Source organism: Balearica regulorum, chromosome 5, assembly GCF_011004875.1.
Source record: "Balearica regulorum gibbericeps isolate bBalReg1 chromosome 5, bBalReg1.pri, whole genome shotgun sequence".
Classification (NCBI taxonomy): domain Eukaryota; kingdom Metazoa; phylum Chordata; class Aves; order Gruiformes; family Gruidae; genus Balearica; species Balearica regulorum.
In genome coordinates this window covers 1477112-1496564 of record NC_046188.1, presented here as the reverse complement: position 1 = coordinate 1496564, position 19453 = coordinate 1477112, and the positions used below count along the sequence as shown (strand labels likewise).

General features: G+C 45.6%; 1 long non-coding RNA gene across 1 annotated transcript in view; it reads right to left on the bottom strand.

Annotated features, from left to right (window-relative positions):
* The window catches only part of LOC142601959 (uncharacterized), a 198414-nt gene extending 178973 nt beyond the window's left edge, over window positions 1-19441 (bottom strand). The window contains exons 1-2 of the long non-coding RNA XR_012835516.1: window positions 19343-19441; window positions 18481-18617 (exon numbers count right to left, since the gene is read on the bottom strand). This is a non-coding gene — a long non-coding RNA (uncharacterized LOC142601959). The remainder of the gene's footprint in view (window positions 1-18480; window positions 18618-19342) is intronic.
* Between the last annotated feature and the right edge of the window lie 12 nt (window positions 19442-19453).

Sequence of the window (19453 nt, the reverse complement as noted above, 5' to 3'; positions counted from 1 at the left end):
AATGCCCTGGACCTCACTATTTACCCACAATCACACAAACATGCTTTTTGATTTCTCTATTTTTCCAAACTGCCTGTCAGGGCCACCTTGGCCTCTGGCTCCAGGGGGCTGTGCTGCTCCAACCTGGGTCTCACCTCAGCCCTTTTCCTAACCCTCCCTGCCTGTCCTGGACATATCACTGCCAACAGAGAGATGCAGGTACAGAGAGAAGAGGTGCCTGACGTGGCTCTGAGGTAGCAGCAGATGCAATGCCAAGTCCCACGGGGCTTTCACAGTTGTAGGAAAAGGGTCATTCAAAGAGGGTTCAACAAAGAGCCAGGAGAACCATTAAAGAACTTGGAAGTTTGCCTTAGAGTGAGAGACTTCAGGAGTTGCTCTGTTTAGCTTACCAAAGAAGATTAAGACCTGACCACAGTCTGTACAAATCAGCATGAGAACAAAACCTGCAGAGCAAAGTCTCCCCTGTGACAGGGTAGGGAAGGACCATCACCTGCATCACACAGCAATCACCAGACTGCCTGACAGGAACTGCCCCTTTCTGCCTCGCAATCCGTGTAAAAATACAGCCCATTGTTTTATGCTCCTTAACATTGAAAGCCTGAAGCCTGAAATTAGGCAACTTTGGGACTTAAGTCAGGAAAATTTTACTAGGGGAGGGCTAGTAGTTGCTGGAGTAGCAGAATCATGGATGTGATGGAGACAAGAACATGAGCACTGTCCTGCAGGTTGGATCTTGGCCACCCTTGTCCCCAAGCTCTCCTCCAACAGCAGGGACAGATGCTCTCTGTGGGGCAGGGAACTGGGCTGCTCTCTGCTGTCCATCCTCCCACACCCCCAGCATCCCCAGCACTGTACTCAGGATGGCAGCAGGCGGGCACTGATGGCTCCTCTTTGGGCTGGTCTCTGCCAGGGGTGATTTTCGGTCGGTCAGATGCATTTCTAAATAGATAAAGTGGAACAGAGGAATGGACTTCATTACACAAGAGACTGGACCGTGGGATCACAGCCACTCCACTCTGCTCCATCATCAAGGAAAAACACAGCCTTGCCATAAGTGTCCTCAGTGCCGCTGCGAAGCCATTCCGCTCGGCTCCCGGGCAGAAGTGAACATGGCAATGTTGTTACACAGCTCACACAAAGATCTTTCTCTGAAAGCACCTCACACCTATAACCTTTTCTGGGCTGGTATTTCTCAACTGAAAAGAACAGATTTAAAAACAGATAAAATCATGCTATAACCATAATTTTCTCTCTGACACTTCTGTAACTAACTAGTGCCCTGACTAATGACACTAATGAAACAAAGACAAGCTTCAGGACTGGTTCTGGATAGACAAATTGGTTTGTGCCCTGAAAGCGTACCAAGGAAGCATTGCTGCCTGCTCCCCTTGGCGCATATTCTGTACCTGAGCATCCACTAACAGCTGCAGCCAGCGCAAGGGCACTGCCCTACGCGGACCCCTGCACCGACCCACAGTCAGGCTGTTGTGTCCTCGTAAAACACTGGCCGAAGGGCTCCAGCTCCGCCACGGTCTCCCATCAGTCACTCAAGCTGACCTGGAAGATGGGGTCAGTATGTTTCTTCTCCTCTTTCATCCACAACAAGGCTGGAAACCCATTGGACCAGGAATTCACTTACTGATCTTTGTTCAGCATTTAGGACAAATCACCTTTACTACAAAAGAACAGAAGAATCAAAGGTTTGTGTAGCTCAGCACCCTGGCTCTGATGCTGGCCTAAGCAGGTATCTTGGAAAAAAGATGAAACCAGGAAAAACACAGAGGGCTTTACCCAAAGCACTGTCCTAGTTTGCAGCCTTTTAGGTCAGGGACTTCTTCAGACGCATAAGTTTTGACATATTTGTTACTTTGGAGGTGGATTCTCTTCCATGACTGCAAATACTGCAATACAAATAACACTGCTAGGAAATTACTCTCACAGCAAAATTCAGTTTCTGTAAGACAACCCTGCTAAGGAGCCACGAGAATTTTTAAACTCCTACGTCACTTTTGCATAACTTCTTGCAAAATCTTGGGACAGGTTATGGCACCGTGAAGCCATCTTACCTCTCAGGGAAATAATGTCAAACTCTATAATCACAATCTGCTGTTTCCTAATAACAGGCATAACAAATCTGTCACTCCTAAATAAAAATTAGATGTGCTTCCTTGCAGTCAACGGAGATTACTTGAAGTGATCACTTACGGAACACACATGAAAGATAAGGAAAGTTACAGACACAAGTAAAAATAAACTTTTACCAATAAGGAAAGGACAACAGGGATGTTTTAAAAGAACAGTAAGAGGGGAAAATATTGTAATAGCTTATATCCATTACTGGGAATGGATACAGTAACTATTAGTGTTAGAGAAAGCATTCAACCAATATTTGTGCTTATAAACATACTGAGCGGGGTATTCATTTTTTCCGGTAGTAACAAAATATTTTCCATTTGACAATGACTGTTTAACTAAGCAGATTATCAACCGACCACAACCAAAGCTAATCATAATCATAGACAATTTTCAAGAAACTTGAAAGCCATTTTTGTGAGCAGTTTTTCAAAGCAGTTCCTTGGCTAATTACACAAAGGTTTACCAAACCCTGTGATCCTCAGGGTAGATGCTGAAGGGTTAGCTCAAGTGTCTATGAGGTGAACTTTGGATGCACTGGCAGCAGAACTGAGACTAGGGGGGGCGACTGGCACTGCTGGTGAACACACCACTGGAGTCCATCTTCTATGAAGAAGCTGGTGCCCCAGGATTCAATCTCCAAGTGGCCTCTGGAAAGGCAACAGGAAGACCTGAGATCTGGAAAACCTGCCTTGCATAGGGAAATGAGAGAAGCTTTTCGTATTTCATTTAACAGGTAAAAGGATGCAACCTCTTCACCACCTGCATGGGCTGAAAGTTTCTGGCAGTAGACTGCTCTTCATTCCAGCTGAGAAAGGAAATGTCTGGAAACTAAAGAACTTCATGTGAACCGCATGAAGTTCACCAAGGCCAAGGGCAAGGTCCACATGTGGGTCAGGCAATCCCAAGCACAACTCCAGGCTGGGCAGAGAATGGATGGAGAGCAGCCCTGAGGAGAAGGACTTGGGGTGCTGGGGGACAAGAAGCTCAACACGACCCAGCAATGTGCGCTGGCAGCCCAGAAAGCCAACCGTGTCCTGGGCTGCGTGTCCAGCAGCGTGACCAGCAGGTTGAGGGAGGGGATTCTGCCCCTCTGCTCCGCTCTGGGGAGACCCCCCTGCAGTGCTGCGTCCAGCTCGGGGGTCCCCAGGACAAGAAGGACATGGAGCTGTTGGAGCGAGTCCAGAGGAGGCCACAGAGATGATGCGAGGGCTGGAGCACCTCTGCTATGGAGACAGGCTGAGAGAGTTGGGCTGGTTCAGCCTGGAGAAAAGAAGGCTGCGGGGAGACCTTAGAGCCCCTTCCAGTCCCTGCAGGGGCTCCAGGAAAGCTGGAGAGGGGCTGGTGACAAGGGCAGGGAGTGACAGGCCAAGGGGAATGGCCTGAAGCTGCAGGAGGGGAGATGGAGATGGGATGGGAGGCAGAAATCCTTCCCGGTGAGGGTGCTGAGGCTCTGGCACAGGGTGCCCAGAGAAGCTGTGGCTGCCCCTGGCTCCCTGGCAGTGTTCAAGGCCAGGTTGGATGGGGCTTTGGGCAACCTGGGCTAGTGGAGGGTGTCCCTGCCCATGGCAGGGGGCTGGAACTTGATGGGCTTTGAGGTCTCTTCCAACCCAAACCAGTCTGGGATTCTAAAGCTAAACAATTTCAGGTAGGAGGCAAGGTACACAATTTTAACACTGAGGTGGCATTCATCGGAACAATTTAGTAAGGATTGTGGATCCGATCAGAAAGCATTCCACAAGATGCTGAGCCCTCCCACAAGCCAATGGCTCCAGCTGAAACTAATTTCAATGACCTACATGACAGTAAAATGCAGACTGCATAGCCAAAATACTTCTCTATTGTCTCAGGGTCAGTGAGCACAGGTGTAACCAGCCACAGAGCAGCATGGAGAGGAGGCATGGCTTTTAAAATTCGAGACAAGCTTAGCTTAGCTGTGCACCACACCACACGTTTTCCTGAACCCTCACAAATGTTTTTGTTTCTAAGAATCACAGATAGGTGGATGGGGGGGGGTGTCATATTTAAATACTTTGTAGGCATTGTGACTAGCTATGTTGTTCGCAGAAGTACCTTTTAGGCAGAGGTGTGTGCTGGCCAGACCCCTGCTCCAGAGCCGGGTGAAGCACAGAAGGCAGCTCCTGCCACCTCGTGGAGACAAGCCCTTCGCCCGATGCTCTGGCGTCGCACATCAAACCAGCTTTAACCAAACGCTTTGCTTTTCCTTCCTCAGTACCTCCTCTCTGGAAATGCTTGGCAGTCTAGCCTCTCCACCTGGATGCAGAAGAAAATATTCTCTCAGATGAGGAATCCCCCAGCAGTGCACGTCCCACGTATGTTATCAGGAGGAACACAGGATCCGTGTACGGATTTTGTGAGACTTCGCACAGCCCAGCAAGGCTTGAAAGGAAATACTTGGCATTTAGTGGCTGATCCCTAGAGCTTAGCTATTTTTGCCTCTACACCTAAGACAGTGGGACCGTTTATGACAAAATCCAATTTTGAAAGCTTTTATGAAGTAGATAATCTCTGAGCAATAAAATATTTTAAAGACTCTTCTTATACCTTACTTATGCAAAATGTTACAAAGGTCAAAGAAACTGACATTTCTTCTACATCGCTCAAATCATCTTTGTAAAACAAATTATGGAGTAGCTCCTTTTAGAGTTTAAAACCAGTATCTTGATAATGTTTGAATAACAGCACTAATTTTCTTTTAATCTCTTTTTTAAATATGCTTAGCCAAATTAACATACTAGCAGCTTAATACTGTAGCTGAAGACATTTAGATCATTAATAGGATCTCAACACACCAAATAAAACTCGATCAGAGTCCATACTGGATATTTTTCTATCATGGCAATGAATAGACCTTGGAAATTTTAATTAGCACACTTAACAAAAGAAATTTTAGGCTTCTGTAAGAAGTTGCAAGTCGCCACACTACCATATATCTGCCACCTGACTCTGCTCCTAAGCCACTGAACAGAACTCTTGGAGTTTAGCATGTGCTGAATGATGGCACATACATCTTCACAGGAAAGTAAACATTCCCTGTTCCTGCTTTCTTCTTTCTGTCTTCCCTGTCTGGTGCTCAATGACACGTGAGCAAAAATCCACTCGTCCTCCAGGACCTCCCTGCTGTCTGGGGCAGCCGTCTGTTGGCACCCCGCTGGTTCTGCCCTTGGCTCTCATTTACCCCATTTAGAACCCCAAATTCAGCCTCCATGTCTGTGCTGCTGGCTTGCAGATCAGATGGTAGATGGGCAACTACCTAATACTAGGACAAATGCATCAGAGGTGGGTGTTTTATCTGGTTGCTCTTCTTTTGCCTCCAACCTTGAGTTGCCTATTCTCCATCAACTGTGACTGAGCCAATGAAACCAGAAGTCTCTGGCCAGGAGTACGGGGTGAGCAAGGGAAGGGCCAGCGACACAGTTGTAGAGATGCAGCACACCAGCACATCTTGTTTCTTTATGAAACCGGCCAAAACCCTTTTATCTACACCGCGGGGAAGCTGAAAGCACTGCTCAGCCCCTGACCAACACTGCCTCGCTGCTTTCCTCAGTTCCGTCCCACCCGCCTACTGTCTCCTGCCCTATACATACATGGTTTACGTGCCTCTAGAGCACTTCCATACAGCACCTGGCATAAGCAGTCCTGACCCGTGACTGTATGTTATAAACAGAATTACACAAATAAAGCAAGTGTGCTCTAGAATTTCTGAGGCGGCATTCTCTCTTAACCCTGGTTTGCTGAGCAGGTGTCCTGAAACAAGAGTATTTACAGTTTTATAGCTCTTTTGCTATCTGTCATGTAATCACAGCTATCCGAGCGCTCCTCTAGAGGTCACATTTGCTCCTCTATCAGTATTCCTGTGATGATCCACCTGAGAAAACTAGTGAAGTGACATACACCCCGCAAGTAACACCAAGAAGTACAACAACCTGGTAAAAGCAATTTCAAGGCAGAACCAGGTTTCTTATCTCAGTGTGACCCTGCCATCCAATCAGTCTGCGCTACCGCTTGGCTCTGACATTCACGACATGGCATTCCTGCTGGAGCAAGCCAAGGCCAGTAACGTGGCTGTAAATGCTCCAGCCAGCAGGCACCCTGTTGGGCACACGCAGGGAGGAATTCACTTCGTCTGACTCCAGCCATCTGCAGCGCAGACTTTTGCACCTGCATTGATCATCTCTACATACCCGGTGGAAAGAAACAGGCATTCAGGTATCTGCCTTCGCACGGCTTCACGGGCTGCTCTGCTTCTCCTGGACTACAGAGGAAACCCAGGGAAAGAGGCTCAGTGGGTGTCTTGCTGACTTCTGCCTGCAGGGACAGCCACAGCCTTAGAAAACTCATGCCCTTAGGAGACAAAAGATACAGGTGAAAAAAAAGGGGGAAGGGAAGAGGAAGAGGGAGGAACCCCCTTTAATGTGAGCTGTGCAGGCTTGCACTCGCTGGGGAAAGGGAACAAAGGTTTGTAAAAGGAAGTGCTGATGGGAAACGTGTGAAAGGGTGAAACACTGAAGCAACCCACACAGAAGTTATCAGTAGACAAAGGAACATGCTATGGCCATCAAACCAAACGCAGAAATATAATCCTGATACCACAGTGAAACTGCTCTGTTAGAAGTTAGATCCCACTGGTGGGCAAATCAGGGAAGCAGAGGCCATTCCATGCACCACAAGTTCCCTCTGACCTCTGAAAAATACGAGCAGGAATTAGGAAGGGAAAAGGGTAGAGAACACCCAGCTGAAAGGCACTGAGAAGAGGAGCGAGGTCTGTGTCATTAGGGAACAGACAGATGCAGCTCTCTGACCTTTGCTAGGCACCACAGAGGGACCACGCAGGGACACGTAGGTCCTCTTTCACCTTCCCTTCTGCACGCCATCACCTTCTTCCTGCTCTTTCAGCTCTTCTCTTGGTCCTGAGCCCACCTGCACTACGCAACATTAACAGAACACGGCAAGAGAGCACAATCAGCTCTGGTCAGCCTGGGATTTCTTGTGCTAGAGAAGCAGCTAACCACAGGCATGTCCCAAGTCATGGAAATGAGAGTCTCAAGCACTGGCTGGCACGGCTGACACCTGCAGGCCCAGAGCACTCAGCTCTGTTGCCCTGCTTCCTGACAGTATCTTCAGAAAGCAGTAATTCTTTTTATCCTCTCTTTTTATTCCTTTGTAAGTGCTTGTTTCATCACAGCCCTGTAAGGTAATTATCACTGGAAATTTAGAATTAAACAGAACCAACCCCATCTTCCCTGCTAAGAGTCAGCTTAATAGAGGAAATGGCTTCTACAATATCCTTGCTCAGAGGAATGAGGAGTAATTTGGTGTATCTGAAGACTGACTGCACTTCTGTTCCAGTCTGTTTGCAAGGTACTCTGGTCCAGTCCTTTCTCTTTTCTGTATCTCAGTCGCATCCCAGCCCTCCTCCACTTTTTCAGGTCTTTGCTCTAGTGACAAAGAAGGACAGTATTTCAAAATCCTGAGCTGTGTGTCTGATGCATAACCCGTGGATGTACGAGACAATCGCAGTGCTCGGTGTGCCACTTAGCCACTCCTCAGTGCCTGCACTTTGCCTCTTTCCTTTCTGCTCAGCGTTGTGGGTTTTGTTCCTGGTCAGCCCTTCTGGCTCCTTGTCTTGGCATTTTCCTTAAATCAGAGGTTTTTCAATCTCCTGACATTCATGCTTCTGCCTTTGATTCAACATGCCTTTGGCTCCTCCAGCTTCTTGCTCAGACGGTTGGTCCCAATTTTGCCCTTGGCTACCTTTGGCCTCTGGTTTCAAACCTCTTCCTGCTCAGCCCCTAATCTTTGATCTCAACTGCCCAGAGCTCAGCTGGTGGTCCCTGTCAGGCCTCGCACCTCCTCCCCAGGGTTGCACGGTACCTCACTGGCATTATGGAACCACTAAGCTAACCCCAGCCTGTCCTCCATGATGTCTTCCAGGAAAGCATGGCTCTGTTCTGTTTCTAGTTTTCTTTTGAGCTTTCAAAAAAAGATAACAAATACACCACCAAATGACAGGGAAACAGTACAGGCACTTTAAAAAAAAAAAATGAACAGGGGCTATTAGATGTCATCTACCCAAGCTTGTGGAAAGCATTTGACACTGTCCTGCATGACATCTTTCTCTCTAAATTGGAGACACATGGATTTGACGGATGGATCACTGGGTGGATAAGGAATTGGTTGGATGGTCACACTCAAAGAGTTGTGGTCAATGGCATGATGTCCAAGTGGAGATCAGTGATGAGTGCCGTTCCTCAGGGGTCGGTGTTGGGACCGGCGATGTTTATCATCTTTGTCAGCAACATGGACAGTGGGATCAGATGCACCCTCAGCAAGTTACCAATGACACCAAGCTGGGGGGGGGGTCAACACGCTGGAGGGAAGGGATGCCATCCAGAGGGACCTGGACAGGCTGGAGAGGTGGGACCATGTGAACCACATGGAGTTCAACAAGGCCAAGGGCAAGGTCCTGCACGTGGGTCCGCACAATCCCAAGCACAACTCCAGGCTGGGCAAAGAATGGATGGAGAGCAGCCCTGAGGAGAAGGACTTGGGGTGCTGGGGGACGAGAAGCTCAACATGACCCAGCAATGTGCACTGGCAGCCCAGAAAGCCAACCGTGTCCTGGGCTGCGTGTCCAGCAGTGTGACCAGCAGGTCGAGGGAGGGGATTCTGCCCCTCTACTCCGCTCTGGGGAGACCCCCCTGCAGTGCTGCATCCAGCTCGGGGGTCCCCAGGACAAGGAGGACATGGAGCTGTTGGAGCGAGTCCAGAGGAGGCCACGGAGATGATGCAAGGGCTGGAGCACCTCTGCTATGGAGACAGGCTGAGAGAGTTGGGCTGGTTCAGCCTGGAGAAAAGAAGGCTGCGGGGAGACCTTAGAGCCCCTTCCAGTCCCTGCAGGGGCTCCAGGAAAGCTGGAGAGGGGCTGGTGCCAAGGGCAGGGAGTGACAGGCCAAGGGGAATGGCCTGAAGCTGCAGGAGGGGAGATGGAGATGGGATGGGAGGCAGAAATCCTTCCCTGTGAGGGTGCTGAGGCCCTGGCACAGGGTGCCCAGAGAAGCTGTGGCTGCCCCTGGCTCCCTGGCAGTGTTCAAGGCCAGGTTGGATGGGGCTTTGGGCAACCTGGGCTAGTGGAGGGTGTCCCTGCCCATGGCAGGGGGCTGGAACTTGATGGGCTTTGAGGTCCCTTCCCTCCAAAACCATTCTGTGATTCTATTAAGAGACTCTCATTAAAGAGCAGATTGCTCACTGAAATAACAATGAAAAGGATGTGAATGGTTACTAAAGGAGATGGACTTGGCAGTGCAATAGGTGATATTGATATGCCAAGCAGAAGTACGAACAGGAACAAAAATAAAAGCCCTAGACAAAAGCACAAGGCACAAGGCTCTGCACGCCACTGCTAAATCAGCAGGGGAAGATTTCACAGAAATCCAATTAGTGAGGCCAGAAGCAGGAAGAGCAAGGCCAGAATGGGCATCAGCACATGAAACAGCCAGCGTGAAGATGGAATGTAACAAACATGTCCAACCGCAATGTGAAATACAGGCAAGCAAAAGGAAAGCATGCATGTTAAGGACAGAAGTGGTTGGTTACTCCTAAAGAGGAAAAAATGCTCTGAAATGCTCAAAACAAGGAAGCCAGCAACAGCAGCGGCACAGGGGCAAGCGAGCTGTGCAAGGCATATTTCACACCAGCCCATCGTCTAGCCCATTACAATTGCACAGACTGAAACAAAGGTCTTGGGAAAACTTTAGCAGCAAATGAATTCTTGTGCAGTCCAAGAGTATTCCTCAGAGCTCCTGACAGTTTCCCCTTGTCTGAAGGAGCTTGACCTGCTCCAGATCCTTCATCAATCCCAGCCTCTCTTCAAGCTCCCCATGGCAGATAATCCTATGCCATCCTCACCGTCCTACAGGCTTCTCTCACGTGTGCCAGAAGACCTAGATTTATTTTATGTATTACTTAGCTAACCAATTGTGTTGCTTCCACACATCTTTCCTCCAGAAGCCAGTTCTAGTAGTCAAAGGCAGGGATGCAAAATGACACCCACACCTCCTAGGCCAGATCCTATCTTACAGAAGTGGTACAATCACGAAAACAACAAATCTCTTTACAAGAATAACAGACCTTTGCTAACCGCACAGCGAGATGGATTCCTAATGGGCACTAATTAATATCACCTTCTTAGCTCGTGTTGACATTGTTTCCAGCACCTCCAGAATTGGACCAGTATTTTAAAATCTTGTGGTTGTGTTTGAAAGAAAGAGCAAAGCATCACTTCAATCAGCTAGTCCAATAGCTCCATCCATCTTTCCTGAAGGGTTTAGAACAGAAGCACATTTCTGAAAATCTTATTTTATTTTTTTTTAAAGTAAATCCAAATGGTCTGGTGGTATGGTCAAAAGATCACAAACATTGTCAGCATTCCATCTAGAAAGTCTTCAGAGAAGGCAGTGTAAAACCAGACGCACTTCTTTCTTCTCTGTTATTCATTTCATCATGTGCACCCACTGCAGAATATTCTGAAGAACAACATGTTAGTACATTGGTTAACACAGTCCATGTCATTCAAGCTTTCAGTCCATTATTTGCCTGAATATCTCTTCAGTCATGAATAAAGCTTGAATAAAGGGCAAATCTTCCACAGCAAAACAAATTAGTTTCACTAACACATTTGCATTTGAACCAAAATTACTAAATAAGCATGAAGAAGATGAATGCAAATGAATTCATTGTTAATAAGATGAGAGCAAAATTCATGCACCCAATATTAAATTCCATACATCCACTGCTGAATAGTACTGCCTGCAAAGTCCTCTTACGGTGTCTGCCTAGTGATTTACAGCTGTCAAAACTTCACATCAACTTTCACTTAGCATAAGACGACACACACTGCTCTTAAATGAATGCAATGGCTCTATTAAAATGGTGTTCCTACAGTCACCTCACTTGCTATTTTATATGAAACAGAAAAAGGCTAAAATAGGCATATGGTGACATGCTGCAGCAAGACAGCAGACTGGTAACAAGCAGAACAAGGTTGGCTTCCAGTGTGGTCTCTACTTGTCAAAAGATTTGGTTCGATGAAATGCCTGACAGGTACTCCAGCCGTGGAGGGGAGGCCTGAAGGACCAAGGTGAAAAGCACCGGTGGGGGCATTCAGGGTCTGATGGGAAAGTGAACGGTGTCAAGCCCTCACGGTGTCACTGACCCTGACGCAAAGCCATTACCTTTCACAGCACTTGTCTATCCCAGACCTGACTTTGGAGAACAACATTCAAGTCTCATTTCAAAGTAAACCTGTCAATTAGAATGACATTTTCTGAAGAAATACATGGGCCAAAGAAAGTTCTTTCAAAAGATTTTCTTCACATCGGCTCCCCTTCTCACTGTTTCAATTTTAGAGTTAGGTACAATTCTACACGGCCATACACACTGTGTTTAACTGAAATCATAAGTAATTACACTTAGGAGGAACACTGTCATACAGCCTTGGCTTATTATGAATGTGAGATCACAGTTCTAGATTCTTTTGCTTAGAAGCTGTTTTCAGGAGTCAGCATAGCATGGAACAGACCTGCTATACATGTAAATCTCATTTACTATCCATAAAGTCCTTTGGAAGAATGAATCGTTGTGAAAATGTAACAATGAGAAAGAAACAGTAAGAATTAAGGGGTTATTGGAAACTCTGAATTTTAATGATAGAATATTTTTTAAGAGTGAGAAAGGAACTAGAAAAGCAGTAGAGAAGATGACCAGGACTGCAAAGGAAGGTATATCAAGTTTTGTTTAGGACTAAACCACAGGGAGGCCTTAGAGGAAACATTAAGATATGGTATAGCTGAATTCTGGTGGAGGGAAGGGGACAAGCAGAGAGGGACTGGAAAACTCCCGGGTAAGAAAAGGTTCCTGCACAGAACATGAAGCTTAAGCCAAGAACCTTCCTGCACGCACAGCTTTACAGAGGCTTACTATACCGAGTACGCAGGTGCATGCATAAGTTACTCCAGGGTAAGCACAACTGAATTTACATGCAGTAGCTGCTCCACAGAACTGCCTCTGCATATCCTGACTCGGCTCCCTTGACACAAAAGGAGCTATAGTTTTTCCACTCAATATGAACATGGTTTTGGGAAGCAAACTGTTCACAGTGATTTGATGTGCCAGTTTTTAAAAAAAATGTTAGTACCTGCTCATAAATCCAGTGCTTTTCCAAGCAAACAAATTCCAAGATTCTATGAAACAACACCCAGATCTCTCAAACGTAACAAGTATTGTACTCCTGGCTAAGGAAAATCTCAAAGGTACATTGGGAATCACAGATCAACAAACCTGATTTACGCATAAACTATTTCTGATTTGGGGAAGTCACCCAGCTTATTTTGATAAGAAATATGCATTACGACCTCTGCAAACAAAATCATCCCTCAGTCACACATCAGAATGAATAAGACACCAGAGACAAAACTGATTCAAAAGTTTTATCCTGAATCCCTAGAGGCTTCTGAAAATCTCTTTATAAAGAGCAATTAAGGAACCACAGTTATCGGAGGTAGTAAGCAGTTCTTGTATTAAAAGGTAGGTCCACATTCAAAACACATTAGTCAGTTTTCATGATGTCAGATGCTTGAAGAGTGACATTTCATTTCATTTATTCATTAATTTCATTTAATTATTTTTCTGATATCCCTAAACCACAGCCTGCTTTCCCACTCCCTCTTTCCTCCCCCTGAAAACATAGGTAATATTACACCATTCAGAAGAGGGAAAAGAATTAAAACAAAATAACCCAAAACCTGATGGCAGCAACCCATTGTCACCTACAGAAGAGTGTGGTGGTGTTTTGTCAGTGACAGCAGTGCTTTCACTCAGGAGTGTTTGTACAGAAAACCAGTATTTGTTTACTGCTCAAGCTGGCAGACAAACAGACTCACAAAAGACACTTCAGCTTTGTGTCTTTGTTTTGTTTATAAACCGCCCGCTGCTGTGAATAGCTATTCAGTTATCATTTGTTTCTACACCACCTTCATCCTAATGGAATATCAGCAGAACGTTTCGGAAAATCTGTACACATATTTGAAAACTGGTTAATTCCAAACTGTGCTAGATTAAACTTAACAAAAAAAACCCCAAAAAACAACTTACTAGACATTTTGCAGACAATTGCACTCAAATCAGATTGTTCTGACATGAAAGTTTGGAATGTGCTCTTAAATCGGGTTCCTGTGTGCAGTAGCCCAGCCGGCCCGTGCAGAAGCCCCATTTTAGCCCAGCTGAAGATGATCCTGCCAAAGGTCTGCCACTGGAAAGCACAGCACTACGAGCTGCCCGAAGCAGCAGTGTGCTACTGGAAGCTGTTGTTCCTTCAAGAGAACAGTAGCGTTACGCACATCCACACAAATAAATTCACTGTGTTGGAAAGCATTAAAGAGATCACAAACTTGTATGACAGAGTCCCCTCACCAGCGTAGAGCCTACTCACATCTAAGATTTAATTCTCTCAGTTTTGGAAGGTTCTTCAGAATTTGTCCAAAGACATTCTCTGAGCCTGACAGGCACTCTGTTAGGTGGACAGCAATGACGTGCTGATGAAGAAACAGTAAAGGAAACACTCTGTCAGACAGCTATAACCTCACCGCTTCGAGACTAATATACAAAGTAGAAGTGCTGGGATAGCAAGTGGTATTACTCTTGCACTGAAGGATGAGGAGGAAACAAAAAAAAAAGAAACCAAGGTATTTCCCAAAAGGCCCCTCCTGTCCAACAGCACAAGTTCCGCCAGAGTTCTTGGGGTGGTCACGTTCTCATCAGTGTCTGACGCTTAGAGCAAGGGCAAGTAAAGAAGCCCATCAGTGGGCGCACTTCAATTCATCAACATAATTTAACTGTAACTTCAAATCTGATCTAACTTCATCAATTCATAGCACGGCCTTTATCTAGGAAGTCTGACCAATACTCAAACTAACTGACTGTTGGCACGTGGAATAGAGAAGATACAGGTATAGCTAGGGGTTCAGGAACTAGAAATATTTTTAAAATTGTTAAATAAAACCTTTAAATCCTAAACAAAAGATAAATGCTACAAAATCATCCCCAGAGACCTCTCTCCAGTTGCAAGCTTTAGACTTGATCCAACTTGAGACACTTTACTGGTGTCCCACTCAACCAGAGAGGTTCACGTCTCTGAAAATTAAAACCTGTCACAGTTCTCACATCCAAGGACAGGAACAACTAAGAATCAACTGACGCTTTCGCAAGCCTTGGACAACAATCGTTCTGTTTGTCTGAAGTATGTCCTGCAGCAGAGCTTCACGCTGCTCTACTTTGATGCCTGTGAAGTTTGACTGAGCAAGACCTCAGCCTGAGAGTCACAGTCAATGTGCAAAAAGTTGCGTAAATGTTGTGTTTGGAGTACTCCACAGATTTATACCCTTCCTTTTAATGTTATGAGTGGTTAAACTTATGCTTAACTATCCTGACTAGTCTCATTAATTTATGAGTTCTGGCTGGTGTTGAGAAGAGCAGCTGGTAAATGAGTTTTGTGGAAAGTCAGCTCAGAACACAAATCTCTTTATCTGGGAGAGAAGGAAGAAAAAGTTCCCTATCTTTGGAAAATGGGGTACAAAATACTGCAGACATTTCTTCCACTGGAGAGCTCACACAGACACGAGCAAGTCTGATCGATCCAAAGACATTCAAGAACCACAACAGCAAGTGGGGGGAATGCTTCTTTCAGCCAGATTATGAGTGTTTTCAAGTGTTGCTCCTGGAGGTCTTTGAGCATTTGAAACGCTTCAGGCAATGCCTCAGGCTGGGGGGAATCCTCAGTCACAGCGGGCTAGGAAAAACATGCCATCATCTGCCTCCTCTGCTTCAGGGAGACCTCTGTGCTGAGAGTGATGTCCTTTCTGGGCTGGGCACTGGCAGTCCTTAGCCACTGCAGGACTCGGTGCTCTTCAGCCACAAAAGGTATTTTCCAAGATAGTGGGTGGCAAGGCACAAGCTTTTTCTACAGGAAGATGGAATCCAATTATCACCATTCAAATTTCTATTGCTTCTCTAATGTAATTAAAAACATACCTGTCTCCAAAATTTCCATTAAGGTCATCACAATGAGATGACCACACTCAGCCATCTCTGTTGACTCCAGCAGGTCTCACAAGTATTTGGGACTTTCAATAATCAGCCTCAGAAAACTTAATATTCTCTCTAAGAGTCTGCCATGAAAACGTTGCTTTAGGACATTTGCTGAGCTCTGTCAGAAGCAGGTAGGAGGCAGCGCGAAGTTCTCCCAGGGGATACTTGCCTACCTAACCACGAGATCATTTTTGTCTTTGGGACTCTGACTGCTCATTCACTGAACACCTTCTGACTCTCTGGAAACTGAGGCAAGCTTAGGTAAAGATTCCACAGCTAATAGCTGTACTGTAACGGATTCATTGAACTGCCCCAAGGCCATCCCGCACAGCAAAGTAAAATATAGGCTAGAGATCTGAGGTGCAATAAGGTCCACCAGTAATTTGCAACAGGAAAAGGTTTAATTAGGTTTAATGAAGATTATTCTGTATTTCTGGATTATAAAGCCAATAATAAACCATCCCATATATACCTGTATGTATACATATATGAAATATTTGAGTATTTGCTTCTGCCTGCCCCCCCCAAACAAAGGAAAAATAGGGGTTTTTTTCAGCCATACAATCAATTAAGAGCTCAAAATTCTGAATGAAGGATAAACTGAATGATAAAAAACTATGGAAAATTAAGACAATAATTATTTTTCCCCCAGAATTGGGAGCATGCTTTTCATTAAAAAATGGGCAAAGCACAGTAAGGATATTGCCAGTAAGTTACACAACAGTTAGCTAGGCAGACATGTAGATATGACCAACATAATTAGTAAGCTACCAGAAAAATAGCTCCAGAAAGGAAAGGAGCAATAAAAGACTAAGCTTCTTTCACAATAACTATAGGAAAACAGAATGGAAACCCTGAGGGCAAGAAGACATTTCTTTAATTATCAACAGTAATCTATCTTGGCTAAATAGAATACAGTAAAAGATATTTCAATTTTAAACAAGCTCCCTCCCTTTGTTCTATTTCTCCCACTGGAATCTTGTTTTGGGAACACAGGACATTTGGCATTCTCTCATGGGTGCCACAGATGACAAAGGACAAACAGAATCTGTTTGTCCCCTTGGTCTTCCATTCATTAGGCATCTCTCCAGGACAAAAACATTATCCAGAAGAGGGATTGCCAGACTGCAATAAGGTAAAACCACTCAGGGGACTCCAGACACTTATTCTTATGCCTCTCTACATATTATATGTATATATAATTTGCAGGATTGCTTCACTGACAGTACCTGTTAAAAGGAACTGCCACAAAAAAGACAAAACCTTAATTATTCCCATGAAAAAGCATGAACCCTCAGCATACAAGGTTGGGTTTTTTTCAGCGTAACCACACACTACAGATCTGGCTCTGAGGTTGCTGGACTTTACATGCAATCTACAACACAGACTATTTGGCTTGTATTTTTGCAGCTGCTGCCAAAAGAGCTTATAGGAAACCAGTCAAGAGAATGACATTTCAGATTTTTTCAGGCACGCTTGACATTTCTTTCCATGATTGTGGTGGTTGGTGAATCAGCTCCTTGGGGTCCACAGCAAGCAGCTAACAGCAGCAGTTCTATCGGCTGCACACTCTACCTAAGGCACTGCTTAGAGCCACGTAAACTTAAGTTCAGCAGCATGGATTACATCTCCACTGGAAATTAGAAACAGAAAGTCTGAAAAAATATCTTGGAAATCCCTTTACAATGCAATCCCTTTTTCCAGGGAGGCTTTTATTGGCATCAGCAGTCTGCCCAAAGAGAACTGTCGCGTCAGGATGCCAATTTTCAGATCTGTCCTTGCAATTGCTGAGGTTGAAATAGATGCATTCTAATTAGTAAAATATATGTCTCCTCCTAAGCCCACAGCACAAAGACCTGACAGGCTATCAAGCAGCTGTCACTTGGAGGTGTGGCCTTGAGCTAAAGAACTTGTGCTTTTTGCCTCCAGATGCATCTGCTCCCCTGCAGAATAAGTTCTCCTGTGTACACAGCTGCTGCTACACGCAGTACCTGAACTCAGCACTCAACGAAACCCAAAGGCATTCTTTCTACCTTAACAGCTTTCTGTACTTAGTCTGGATTATTCTTTCTTCTCTATACAATCAACTTGCTCTCTCCTTTATGGAACAAGAATCAGGAAACAAGCTTAAATATTATTCAACAAGTGCAATTTAGGAAGCTCCAGTGGAGTCTGATAGAGGTACAAAAGGGGACTTGCTTTGCGCTGTTAACGAAGTTTATAATAAGTTGGGCATCCACAACTATCTAAACTATACCCTCAAATCTCAGAAACCTACCTCTTACTAGAAAGAAGGAACTACCACTCGCTCAACTTTCTGTGGATCCTACTTTTTCTTCTTTTCTAGAAGGAAGAAAAGGGATGATGCTTCTGGAAATAACTGGAGCAAACCAAATTTTCTTGGATTACTTAGGCAAAAGCTGATCTGGTAAGTATTTAGGAAAGTATGGTAGCCATAAGATACTATTGGAGTAAGGAATAAATTGTGGGTTGAACGTGGTTTTTTTGCTTTTGAAGAGGAGCTGAACCATTACAGTGCAATACTCACTGTTAGAAATTGATGTATTAAAGTGTATTAAATACATTGCTGCATTGCTGTCAGCTTACCAGTGCTGTGCTAGCCAGGCTGAGTCCATGCCAGCTGTATGGACAGTCGCTTGTACACAAACCACAACCAGACATCTAACAACTAGTGGAAAAGATACAAATAGCCTTTTCTTGCCATTCCTGCTGCGACTTTTTCACGCTCTTCTTTCATTTTCCCCACTGCCCTCCCACCAATGGTGCTACCAGCCCCATTACTTCCCTCCAAGCCCCCAGCTGCACCGACTGCTGCAGAAGGCATGGTGTAGGGAGCCAGGGCCAGCAGTGGACACCAGAGGAGCTAGTCCAGCCTGCAGAGATCCCTGCTGTGACTACATGCTGTCTGAAACACTCGCTTTTGGCCTCTGAGTATCTATGCATCACTGCAAAACAGGCAGCACTTGCCCAGCTTATTCACTTACAGATCTTAATCTCTGCAGCAGATATTCTTTCTCTCCTTTAACTAGAGGAGCAGCTCAGCAGCACGTGAAACCCTTACCAAGGGGCTCCAAGGCTTTATAACCTATTATCGCAAAACACGCTTCTCACTGAACTATTTTCTCTCCAGCTTGTGACCCCACTTCCCAGCAACAAACCTACCTTTGATTCTTAACATGGACAACTGTGTACCTGGATTTTTCTCCTCTGCATATGAATTCTTAGAAAATTTGGATACCAGCAAGTACAGGATCATTGTCCGCTATATAATCTGAGCCACAAATTAGCACCTGCATTTCCTGTAAGAAGCCCAAAGACTTTAATTACAAAAAAATTAAGTTGTAAAATCCAAAATAGAACCACAAAACATCCAGCATAACTACTTTTTTTTTTTTAAATGCAGCTATTCTTTATTACTAGGAATTTGGTCAATTACAGTAAACACCGAGGTCATTTCTTACCCAACACTGAATTTCTAAGACTACCTACCAGGATTAACCTAAACATCAGGCACACCTGATTCCTCACACTCCTCACCGTGCCTCTGAGCAGCTGGGAGAGCCAGGCTGCTGGGCAAAGCTGTTCGTTCCCATTACATGTTTCATGCAATTAACTCCCCCCCTTTCCCACCTGATATATGAAACACCACCACTTAGATTTTCTGCCAAGACAGAGACAACAGCTTGCCTATGTTTTCAGAAATCTAATTACAACCCCCCTTTAAGCTAACGGTTATAGACTGGATTTATTGCTGTTTTTTAAAAACCCCTACACGTAGGTACAGCTCGGGGTCACTTGGCAGGCCAGGCTCTAACAGCGACTCTAAGTCTCGATGCCGCTGAGGTGTGTTAGCGATCTCTACACACTCGTTTTCTCTGCTTTTACTCCACCCGAAGACGGAGGCAAGGAGCTCCCCGGCTGCGCTCCGGTTTCGGTCAATCCTGCCGGCCCGACCCCGCGGGACTGCGGCGCTCTGCCCCGATCCCAGCGCCCTATTCCAAGTGCCCTGTGCCCAGCCTGTCACCTTTCCCTGCGGGCTCGCCCGCCTGACGCTGCCGCACTCGTTTAACGCTGCTCCTGGCAGCCAGGCTGGCGGGTTTAGGAGCCTTCGTGAGGGGCTCCGTACGGAACTCGC